Raw genomic sequence first — 13,209 nt, forward strand, 5'->3', positions numbered from 1 at the left:
TGAGTAGATCTTACCTATAAATTCTGTTGATTAGATTATGTTCTGACTAAATATATTCTGTGGCCTAAGCCTCCACCTCCATCTTCCACTTGAGGAAGTATGTCATCTTATAGTGCTGCTAAATGAGAATTCTAGCTGAACAGCATGGAGAGGTCAGTGTAAATTGAAGACTGCTCTGGAAATCCAGGCTTTGCAGGATTTTCTGAAGTTAACAGGAATCTACCCTTACTCTATCCAAATCTGGAACCACTGAAAACACAGAATGGAATTCAACAGAGACCAAAAGGCCTGCCTTTAAACAGTTCACAGACCTTGTCTCTGACACAGCACAGATAGAACTGTGGGGCTGTGACTGTGATCCCCAGGATGGCAATGGAGAATCTGAGGCAGGGAGAAGATTACAGATGGAAGAATGGCACTATCTGTGACCAGGCCAGCTCCAAAGTTAAGTTCCCAGCAAAGGACCATGTGGTGTCCACCTCCCATTGAGATGAGATGTTCTTCCCCAGTCTTGGGGCACACTGAGGGAGGAACAGAAAGAGACATTGGAATTCTTCTGAAATGACAGCAGTCTGACTGTGTGGGCTGTGCCAAAGACTCTAAGAGAGGGAAAGAGCTTGTCATAAAACTCCAAGTCCCAGGCTACCCGTGTTGGTCAGTGGCAACAGCCTGTATATCAAGGCCGTAGTATCACCTGGCCACCTCAACCATGGCCAGCCAGACCAGATGCTGAAGGGAAAAGCAAGTGAGCTCTCTTTTCTCCTTCATTTCATTACTCTTCACATGTTTCAGAACAATTCATTCAAGATTCACATAAAGTTAGCTATGGGCTTTTCTAAATAGAGCTCTTACATCTTAAAAATAAACCCCAGGCTTTTAAAGCACTGTAATTATCTTGTCTATTATCTCATCTGCTGCTTCATCTTTCATTCCCTCCCTTGAGCTTCTGTCTGTATGGGGTGTTGCCATTTTTGCATAGCTTTTAAAGCAAATTCTGGATATTTTCAGAGGTGGAGGAGGGGCAGGAGAATAGATATGTCATGATTTGTGTTACTTACTCATTTTTTTCTGGAAGTTAACTCCTTAGGCCCAGGATTAGTTCTAGATACCTGGGCATTGGCATTGGCATTGACATTTTAATCATATCATTTTTATCACTGTGGTCACACTTAAAGATAAATATACTTACAACTGCCTGTAGTATGGCATTTTTGCTGTGATTGAAATCATACCTCTAAGGCATGCATCTTAGGGAGCCTGTGATTCATGGTTTATATCATTAATTTGGAGCTGAGTGAACTCTTTCTTCACAGCACACTCACTCTTCAGATGTGAAAAATGTGTAAGAAAAGTACATCTCAGAAAAAAAGTTATGTTTGACTAAATACTACATAAAGAAATGCAAATTTATGCAGGGACTTTGGTTTAAAAAGGATCAAACACTCATGCAAAATTTGGAGATTGCAAAATTTATAAAATAGAGCAAAAATACAAAATAGGGAAAAATCTTTTAAGTTATCATTTGATAAGGCCATTGTCAATATTCTACTGTCTTTATAATATTTTACAACACACACACACACTGTTTATACATTTTAGATCTTAGAAACCAAAGTTCTATACCTGTTTCATTTAACACTGTTATAGGTATTATTATTTCATTTAACACTATATATATAGTGGAGGTGGATGTGCTCATGAGTACAGGTGCTCTTGGGCAATTGTGATTAGTACCAGACTCTGGTCTTCTGCAAGTATACACTGTACTCTTAACTACTGAGCTCTCTCTCCAGCTTCATATCAAATGATTTATAATGTCAATATATATGAGAATTTCTTGAATATGTTATTAGTACATTTTTATGCATATAATACTTGTCATATCAAAATTTTATTGGTTATAAACGATGAATGTGCCAAGATGGCTGAGTGGTCTAAGGTTCCAGACTCAAGCTCAGTTTCCACACAAATGATCTTGTTATAAATATTGGCCTATAAAATTTTCATTATATTGTATTAGTGGTTACTTCCATAGGCTCAAAATTACTAAAATAAAGAAATTAATGTTTAGAAGGCAAAGACCTGTTCATCTTAGCTCATGGGCCAAGAAGTGATTTAAAACAAAAAATTCACATGAACAACTATGGACTTACTTTGGGGAATAGTTTTATAGAAACAGGATCAGTTGGAAGCCAAATAGTCAAGATGTTCATTCAGGATTGTAGAATTAGGGCAAGAGCTGATGGGTTTTGAATATTTCCTCTCAGCCACAGTGAGACCTGATGGTTAGGACTTCTTCAGTTCAATTGATGTCTTTATGCTAAAACAATTTGTCAGGATTGTCCTTATTTATATTGCAATCCAGATTGTTCTTGACTTGCAATATTTTCCATCTTATGCAACACTTCAAAATGCTGCATGTGCCCAAATGACTCAGCACAGTCAACAAAGAGCATCATTTTTTCCCAGCTGAAGGACCACTGCCAAACTGGAGCTTTCAGAATGAGAACATGTTCCTGGGAAGCAGGAAGAGAGGTGGTCAGATCAAGGGAACTAGAGAACTAAATGTTCCTAAGAGAAAAGAGCATCTTGAGAATTGATAATGACAGTTTCATGTGTCAAAAACTGAAGATGACAAGGAGGTATTGGTTACTTCCATGTAGTTATGATAGCTCATTTGTTGAACTGATGGTTTCTTCCATCTTCCCAAATTTGACATATACCTCTGATTTAATACATACTTTTCACTGTTTTATTATTTTCCTGGTGTCTTTGATATGTTTCCATTTTTCTTGGGAATTGAAGGGTATATGTATCTATCTCCTCCTATAGTCCTCATTCAAATGTAGGCGTAGACTCAAGTGTGAATCCAAATTCAGACTTATGTACAGATTAAGAAGCTAGCAAGAATCCAAGGTGACACAGATCTGGAAAACCCACCATCATCTTTGTAGTTTACCTGAATATCTCTGCTCATCTACAAGGCCACAAGAAAGTCAGGTACCCTGAGATGAGCTCTTTGGAAGCAAAATTAGATTAATTTTCTCCTTCCATGGTTGTCTCTTGGGGATTTATAGGCTCTAGAAGAATCCCTCTAGGAGAGCATCTCAAGCATGCAGATAATAGAATGAATATTATCCAAATGCAGAGGAAGCAACTATGGGATGGAATGAATGTTCAAAATTCTCAACTCAACTAAGTAATACCTCATCTATTACTTCAGCAAACACTTACCAAAAATCTGATATGTTATGATACTCAAGTAGATAGTGTGGATATAAGGATGAGCATCTAGGAAGGTCCTTATTCTATTTTTTGAATTCACAGCATAGTACAGAATAGAAAATCAACATGCACAAAAAGAGTACAGTTTTAAGGATTGTATGCTAGAGGATGGAGAGAGCTATGGATATGGACAGGGAGGGATGAGGTGTTGTGTTCACTTGGGGATACCAGAGCCAGAAGACATCAGGAGCAAGGGATGGAAAAGAGCAGAAGAAGGGAACAGCAGGAGCAGGGGAAAGGAGTTGAAATCTGGCCACATGCCAACCTTTAGAGGTCATTAAGAAACACTTTAAGCAGGTTGAGAAAGAACAGAGAAGTAGCCAGTGCAGTTTGAGACATGGAGGTCAGTGGTTGGATGATTTATTGCCCATGTAATTTGTAGTTCAATGCACGAGTTTTTTGAGAGTGAGAGGGAAGTTATTAATAATTTGCCAAGACAGTGTGCAAACTGGGACTCTTGTGGCAAACAGGAACATATGGTCACCCCCCACCATTGTTGACCTTGATAAGACTGGTTTCACTGGAGGTAGAGTGATGGCAATCTGATTTGTGTAGGCTGAGGGTAGACTAACAGGTGAAGAAAAGAGGAAACGCTTCTTTAAAAGACATTTCACAATGAAGGAAAGAGAAAAACAATACAGGACACAGCTAGAGAGGACACAAAAGCACAGGAGAGGTTGTTTTAAATAGAGATTTTAAGCATCACTGTGTGCTAGGGTGAAGGATCAAGGATTGGAGAGTCTCTGGACAGACAAGGGAGAGGAGCAGAGCTGCAGAAGGTTTTGTGAGTGGGATTCTGTGATTGCTGGAGTGCTTCCAGCAAGGGGAGGCAGGGTGTGCGGACATGGGTGGGCACAGTTGCTACAGTTGGCAGGGAGAAAATGAAGTTGTTTCTTAGCCAAAGCAAAAGAGTCTACTTTCCGTGGAAACCCTTCTTTTCCTCCCATGAGGAGTCACAGCTCACCACTTAGGGGCAATTTTCTTTACAGGCATTAAGATATGTGTGAGCTCTGGCTTCTTGCAGGAAAATGTCCCAACATGGAGCCTTTTATGCTTCAGTAAGCAATGTAGAAATTCTCCCAGGTCCAATTTAGATAGGGCAAAGACAATGAACATTATGCTGGTCAGAAATTTCCTACCACAGAGGCTTTGGTTGAATGTGGACATCCACGGTAGTAGTTGTCTTTTCAGAATTAGAATTAAGAAATAAAGGAAAGAGCCCAGGACACATGGAGATCCAGGTGAAAACAAGTCTTTGATTGGAGCCACAGAATGCAATTTCTAATGGAAGCTTTAACACTCAAGAATTTTGGGACCCTGGGGAACATGTGGGGCCTTTGCTGCTTTGTGTGGAAAAAGGAAATAGATGTCCAGCAGAACAAACACTGTGTGGACACATGCACTCTGTCGCCCTCTCCCTCTCCCTCTCCCTCTCCCTCTCCCTCTCCCTCTCCCTCTCCCTCTCCCTCTCCCTCTCTCTCTCCTTCTCCCTCCCCTCTCCCCTCCCTCTCTCTCTCCTTCTCCTCTCCTCTCTCCCTCTCCCTCTCCCTCTCCCTCTCTCTCTCCTTCTCCCTCTCCCTCTCCTCTCCCTCTCCCTCTCCTCCCCCTCTCTCTCTCCCTCTCCCTCTCCCTCTCCCTCTCCCTCTCCCTCTCCCTCTCCCTCTCTCTCTCCCTCTCCTTCTCCCTCTCCCTCTCCTCCCCCTCTCTCTCCCTCTCCCTCTCTCTCTCCTTCTCTCTCTCCTTCTCCCCCTCTCTCTCTCCCTCTCTCTTTCTTCCTCTCATAGGAATTCTAGGACAATGTAAGCTTATTGTAGGGACAAAAGAAATAAAGCAAGTGAATGAGTATTTCCAGTGATTTAATATCTAGGGCTAAGGTAGTTCTTTTGACCTGGTGAAGAAAATCAGAATTAAACAGCTTAGATTCCAAGTAACATTCTTTGCAGAGTTGAACCCTCTTAAATCTGCTCCAAGGTAGGGATAACAACAAAGTATATTTTCTCCTACTTTTCTGAGACAAACTTTCCTTTCCCCAGTAGGCCAGATAAAGTTGCTTAAAGAGAATTTACTCATCTGGCAGTGGTACCTGAGAAGCCCTCTCCAGATGTGTCTTTGGCTATTGCAGACATTGGCTCAGCACAATAGTCACAGTGTGGATCCCGTTGGCATCCTCCAGTTAAGTCATGCCTGGGAAGGTGCTGCCAGAGGGCTAAGACCACCACCTAGGACTTCCGGCAGCATGCTCCTCCCCTATCATCTATAGTGTCTTCCCGGGTAACCTGTGAGCAAGATCTGTGATCTTTAAATTGGTTCTTTTCATTGTTATGACTGAGTTCTTAAGAAGAGGCTTTTTAAAAATGACATAGAAATACCAATTTATGGGTGCAGTGTTGCAAGATTGAAGAACTAGCTTCTATTCTTACTGACTGATCATCTGGATCATGCTAATAGTGACCAAGTTCACCCTTGGTATGTGATACCTGTTGCATCCTCACTTGCTCCTTGTCAGTGGGGCAAAACCAAAAACATGTGTACCAAAACCAGTTCATCTTTTACCCATAAAGCCAGTTACAGAGAAATGTCTACCATGTGACTGTTTCCCAGCAATACCATTGGTTTTAAAGTTGAAACATGTTTATTAAATTTTCCTTGATCAACACAACATAAACTTGGAAAGAATATAGTCCCTGAAAGATGCAGGGTTCCATGTTCAGCTCTCAATTAGGATTTATTCTTAAGACACTTAAAACCTGAAGCAAGTGGAGATGTTTCCTACATTTCTTGCCATTCAAATTTTTCATTTAAGGTGGAGAGAGAAAAATCAGCATGATGGGAACCATAATGTATTGTGGAGCTAACTGGTTTTGATGGCTCATAGAATCTCATTTTTAGAGGCCTCTTTACCACTTATTCTATGTATTAAAATGTACTTACATCACTAATTAGATGTAACATACAAAGAAGAGTTGAGCTGAATTATCCTTAATTTGTTGACCTCATGTCACAGTTTAGATACATGGAGTTGGTGCCTTGTTAGTTTCAGCTGTTATCTTTGTTGTATACTATTGAATTAATGAAGTATTTGTTTCAAACAGTTTATTCTCTAATAATTAAACACTCATGAGTTTTAATTTTGCTATTTCCATTTCTAGTTTTGGAGTCTATGAGTTTTCTCTTTTTTCTTTTATGTGCTCTTGAAAAACTCATGGCCTGGATTTAGTTAGGCAAGAACCTTAGGTCTGAAGGGCGTGTGAAAGACCTGGGCTTGTCAGGTTCAACTTAACACTTGTTTCTTAAAGATTGATTTAGCTTCATTTTTGTGCATATGAGTGTTTGCCTGCATGTATATATGTACATGTACATGCCTGGTATCCACAGAGACCAGGGAGTGTGTTAGATTCCCCAGAATTAGAGTTATAGATGGTTGTGAGCCACCATGTGGGAGCTGGGAACTGAAGCCAGGTCCTCTGCAAGAGCAGCAAGTGCTCTTAACCACTGAGCCATCTCTCTACACCATATACTTTTTAAATGTAACTTTTTCATCCATAATCTGAGCTTTCGTCTTCAACCATGTTTTCACAGGTGCCTATCATGTCAGGTACAAATTTTATAATAGATTTTTATTTTGCCCTATGTCTGAAGGTCTTTCCTTCACTAGAGGAGCAGGTTACCAGACTGGCTGAAAAGATAATCAACCAAACAATTATATACAATTTTATTAATCAATGAAATAATTAAGCTGGGTGGTGGTGGCGCATGCCTTTAATCCCAGCACTCGGGAGGCAGAGGCAGGTGGATCTCTGTGAGTTCGAGGCCAGCCTGGGCTACAGAGTGAGTTCCAGGAAAGGCGCAAAGCTACACAGAGAAACCCTGCCTCAAAAAAAAAGAAAGAAAAGAAAGAATTAAACAAACAAAATCCCAGTTCTTTTGTAATAATTTACTATGCATTTTTGCTGTTTGCATATAAATACTCGGCTTTATCTACACTGTCTCCTAATTTTCAAACAAACAAACAAACAAATCCCACTCTTCTTCCTCTTCTTAGACTACAGGAATACTTGTCCACCCTTGTTTGTCCTTTAATTTAGCCTTTCAACAAATATATGAAGTACCTGTAGTGGGAAGGCAAATATCAGAATGCATAAGCAGGGAAGGAACACCACTGGTTTCTTGGAAAAGCTGTGAGTATGGATGACAGTGAAGAGTGGGAAGCCAGAGTGGTCATTAGGCCTGGGGGAAAGAGGAGGCAGTGCAGGGAAAGCTTACTTCCAACAAAAATGTGAGTAAAAACATCAGGCAAGAAAAAGTTTTGAAAATGTTATTGAATCAATGAATTCATAGTTATTACATTTAAGATAGTAAATCCTAATAACAGTTTAAACTCAAGTGATATGCATTTTAATGTGCCTACATTTTAGGTTTTTTTTCAGCTAGATTATTCTGGGAGATAGTTGTTTTTAAAAGCATGTGCTTTTAGCTGGGCCTGGTGATGCATGACTGTGATTTTAGGCAGGAAGGTCTTTGGGGTCCAGAAGTCCAGGGCCATCTGGTATCTAAGAGCATGACTTCTTACTTACTTCAGGCTCTAATAGGAATTAGCAGAGCTCTCTCTCTGATCTTATTTTTATTTTCAATTCTGACCTTTTGTTCATCACACATTTTGCTCATTAGTTTTTAATTTTTGATAAAATTTCATTTAGCTGTTAGTTAATTTGATGCCTACATTTTCCAACCGTTCCTTACATTTTGCACACAATTCTCCCTATTCTAACCCTAGACAATGATGTATCTGAAGAAATGTAGCCAAATTCAATGTCTGTCTTCCTAGTTGATGTGGAAACTGAGAGCCGTCTCAGCCAAAGCAGCAGAGGGGATGGAAAGATAGAAGGAAATGAAAGTAATATCCACAGTCAAGAATGGGGAAAGGTTGAGAGAAACCAGATGTACAGCAGTGTTCTCTGGCATGAATTCACTCTACATTCTTCTCTTCACCATGGATCCCAAGAGTGACCCCTTCTTCCAGGAATCCTTCCCAGGCCATTTGACAAAGGGCAGAACCTCCCTTCTCCAAGTTTGCTTCAACTTCTCATTGGTGATCTCTGCTGACAATGACCATGTCACAGATTTCATTGTGTCTCTGATCATAAGCACAGGAGATGCTCAGGAAAGACTTGTTGAAAGGACCAAGACCATTAGTGATGTTTAACATTTCTCTAGGGAGTACCTGCAATAATCAAGCCCACAAATGAAGAATTTGAATCTTCTTCCATAGATATATTTTTTTAAGGTTAGGACACTCATTTATCTGTCCAACATGGCACAAACGACTTCTTAGGGCCCTTTCCAATGACATGATTAACCATCCCTTTCTGGGAACAGTTTTATATATGTTACTGCTAATAGCAAGAGAACTTCTCCTGGGGCCATTTTCCCTTTATGTGATTACACTGATATTTTAGAGTAAATGAAATTACTGCAGCCCAGCTGGGAAGTTCTTTTGAATTTATGAAATGCAGAGACTGCTATAAGGACTCTAAAGTTGAAGAAGGTCTTTTATCCAATCATCAATAGATAATTTTGGTTATTATAACCCTCCTTACAAAAGTTCCACTGTGGTTATCAAAGTCCAAAATTTGACATCATTGTTGCCCTTGACAACTGCATCCAGACAGCTTCTCTGGGAAATACTCGGGTTATAGTAAAAGATAATTACAATGGTGTAAAAAAAAAAAAAAAAAACTTAATATGTCTGAGTGTGATTTTGTTAGAATTCCTTTTGTGGTGCTCTCTTGATCTATTCTACTAGAAATTACTATTATTATTCATTATTATCATCATAACTGTTATTTTGGACAAGAGGCTTACAGTAAAGATCCTTCCATAGGGACTAGGTCAGTCCCTCACATTCTCTTTCTATCCCCCATTGTCCTTCAATGATGGACACAATACTGAAGGTAGAGAGTACCCACCTGGATAGGTTCTGTGTTAGCCATATCTAGGCTCCTCCAATAAAATTGTTAATATGTCTGTGCTCCTTGTCCTCAGTCCTTTCTGATTCAGAGCTGGCTGTATTGTCAGCCTGGGCAGAATTCAGTATATAGGAGAGGAGTGCTTTGTACAGAGTTGTGTGGCATTGACTTTCAGAGAGAAAGGGGGGCTTGCAGGACTCCAAGTAGGGAAGCTGGGATCATCGCTGTGTATTTGATCAAACTGGTACCCACTTTTCAGGAAAGCTGGGGCCCCTTGATTAGGAGGAACTGGAACAAAGCCTTCACATATGGTCTGCACTGATTCTAGTACTTTCAGCAATTCCTTGCTGGAGAGGCAATGTCAGACTCACCAGTTGGGCTGCCAGCAGGGAAGGAAGGATACTGCCTTTTTCTCTGATATTGTCTTTCTCTACCTGGTGTCTCCACATATGATGGTGAAGATGCTCTAAACACAGCCACTGGGACCATCATAAATAGTGACTGATGCACAGTAGCCTACGCTACTGTTCCATGGGAAAGAGACCCAAAGCCACTTGCTACTGCTGCTGCTGCTGCTGATGATGATGATGATGATGATGATGCCAGTGGTGGTGGTGGAGGTGGTGGTGGTGGTGGTGGTGGTGGTGGTGGTGGTGGTGGTGGTGGTATATGTGTATTGGGGGTCCAGTGTGCTGCTTCTCTGGAGATGGCTGTGGCTAACGTCAGGGAGAAGAGCAGAGCACAGGGACATGGAGCTAGACAAAGTGCTGGGCTGTCCTTCCCTGGAGCTTACAGTTTATCAGAATCAAACAGAGAAAAATTGAGATAAGAATAAAGGAAACTATCTTTCCAGTATATGTCCCTCCCTTCCAAACAGGCCTGAAGACACCTATGGCTAAAGTGATGTCAGTATTAACAGTCAACTTGGCAAAATACAAAACCACCTGTAAGAGGGGCCTCTGGGCATGAATGTGGGGAATTGTCTTGATTACATTAATTGATATGGGAAGACCCATCTTCTTGGTTTTGTTTTGTTTTGTTTTGTTTTTGTTTTTGTTTTTGTTTTTTTGAGACAGAGTTTCTCTGTGTAGCTTTGTGCTTTTCCTGGAACTCACTCTGTAGCCCAGGCTGCCCTCGATCTCACAGAGGTCCATCTGCCTCTGCCTCCCGAGTGCTGGGATTAAAGGTGTGCACCACCACCACCCGGCTGGGAAGATTCATCTTAATTGTGGACAAGGTCTAGGCTACAGAACCAGAGAAGACAAGTTGAGAACTAATGTGTGAGCTTTCATGGTTCTCTTGTTCTGACCACAGATAGGATTTTGTTTTCAAACAAGACAAGTGACAAATGAGTCTCCTCCCATAGGAACGATGCTTGAGATAAAAGCTGTGTGTTGCCTTTTTGCTGGTTCATCAATGAGATAAATAACATTTTTCAGACCATCATTGACAAACAAGGGGGACTGTTTCCTTCTTGGGGTGCTGTTCACCAGGCAGGGCCTGCAGTCATAGCACACTTCCAAATCTAACTTGTGTTAGCAACAACTGCATCCTCCTTCTATGGGCTGGACAATCAACAAGACAGTGCATCACACTCTGGTTCAGAGTGTTGGCTGATTCTTGTGGTGTAACTCCCTGCTCTGTGGCTTATTTAAGCTAATCATGTGTCATTGTTGAGGGCAGAACTGGGAATACGAAGTGCCACACCTCTCCCCTCTGAAGAGATGACACATTCAAAGCTTAGCCTCATATGAGTGTAAGGTAGTAAACTAATTAGAAAGAGATGAATTTTAGTATACACTACGCTTTTCTTATGATTTAGTAACTGGACATTTGTATAGTTTAACTCCTAATTTTCTCATTCTAACCACCAAATATGCAAAACCCTTGAACTTGTGGCTTTTCTGGGTGACTATAAAGCCCCTTCCTTTACCTCTGTAAATAAGAGTATATCTGAGATAACAGAATGGAGGACTGCATTGTAGTATACAATGCTCTTCTGCCAGATAGCTTTCTTCCATTTCTTCTTCCTAACAAAATCCAGTTTCCTAGGTGCATGAAATGCCAAATTAATAAATGATATTTCTTCATCTTCTATTAGTATAGGAGTACACTATAAAAGAGTGTTGAGTAAGACAAATTAATAACATTAAGTGGGACTTCCATAAAATCTTCCTAAAAGTGGGTAGGAAGAAACAGATGTGTGCCTTCTGTAACTTACCCATCCATTTGTATCTGTCAGTTTAGACTACAGTAGGCTGCAGGGACGACAATTTAATCCCAGCATCTCAAGTCTAAACAGAAGCACACTCTTCTCTTGTGTGCATGGCAGGTTGTAGGGGTTGCTCTGATCCATGTGTCACTGAGGGACACAGTGTGACAAGTCCATCTTTCAGCTGTAATATGTGGAATGCAAGGGTTCACTTGTTGTCAAGGCTGTTCTTTCTTTTACTTCAGCACAGAACGGAGACACTTCATTCCCACACAACCCATTAGTTCAAATTATTCAAACAGCTATGTGAATTGAAGGGTGGACTAGGACCCTACCTTCATTATGTAGGGAAAACAAACATCTAATTTGTGTAAGGTCATTATTTTTAGATTTCTTTTATAATGAAATGCAATTCCTAAGGGACAAATGGGCTCTAAATTTTCTAAGTGTGCTATGTAAAGCCAGTGGCATACAGGTTGTGCTGTAGTCAAATTCTGCTAGAGGTGTAAACAAAGGCAGTGAGTGGAGCCAACTTGAAGGATGTGGAACAAACCTACCCTGTATTATAACATGGGATAACTACTGTACAGTTGGCCTTCTGTATCCTTGGGACACACTGTGTGGATTCAATTAGTTTGAAAATACACTTTAGAAAACTTATATCTGTAGTGAATGTGTATAGACTTTTCAGGTATTGTTTCCTAAACAGTGCAGTATAAGATAATTTTTGAATGATGATATTATATTAGTTATTATGAATATTGTAGAGATGATTTTTAAAATTACACAGGGGTATGCCAAGGCTTTATAAGGGCCTGAAGCATCCTAGATGTAGGCATGCTTGGAGTTCCTGGAATACTAATTTTGGATAGTTAGAGACCACTGAGCTCTTAGAGAAGAGGGAAGTATAGCTGGGCAAGGTGGCACACCTGTCATGCCAGCACGTGGGAGGACAAGGCGAGAGGACTGTCTTTAGTTCAGAGCAAACCTGGACTATACAGGGAGAGTCTGTCTTAAAAACAACCAAAGAAAAATAAAGGAAGTCATGAGTGTTACTGTGTTTACATAAGAATTCATTTTAGCCGGGCGGTGGTGGCGCATGCCTTTAATCCCAGCACTTGGGAGGCAGAGGCAGGAGGATCTCTGTGAGTTCGAGGCCAGCGTGGGCTACAGAGTGAGTTCCAGGAAAGGATACACAAAGCTACACAGAGAAACCCTGTCTCAAAAAAAAAACAAAAAAAAAACAAAAAAAAAACAAATTTCATTTTAAACACTTAAATAGTATTCTCTTTTGCCTTCTGGAGTATAAAACATTTACCCTAAACTGTCCTGTGAATCCATCTGTGAGAGGAGATTTGAAATTAAAGCCAAGGCAACATCCAGTCCTTGACATTTGGAATCCAATTGTACAACAAGACAATACCCTACTAGTCAGGTTATTTTTTCTTGAGATAGGATTTTTTCAAATTCCTCTATGCTCACTTAGCATACCAAGGCCATGCTTGACTGTAAGACTGTTGTGGAGTTAGAACACATAAAGATAAGCTATAGAATTAATAATAGAAAACTCACCCATCTGACCACTGACAACATGAAGAAGAGCAGGAAGGAAAGTAGAGAAAGGTTTATACCTAGACAGGAGTGTTCTGTCTTTGCCATCGGTGCGGTTAGTCTAAGCACATAGGAAGCACACAGGAAGTGTGTAGGAAACACACAGGAAGTGTGTAGGAAGCACACAGGAAGTGT

Source organism: Onychomys torridus, chromosome 1 (assembly GCF_903995425.1).
Source record: "Onychomys torridus chromosome 1, mOncTor1.1, whole genome shotgun sequence".
Lineage (NCBI taxonomy): Eukaryota > Metazoa > Chordata > Mammalia > Rodentia > Cricetidae > Onychomys > Onychomys torridus.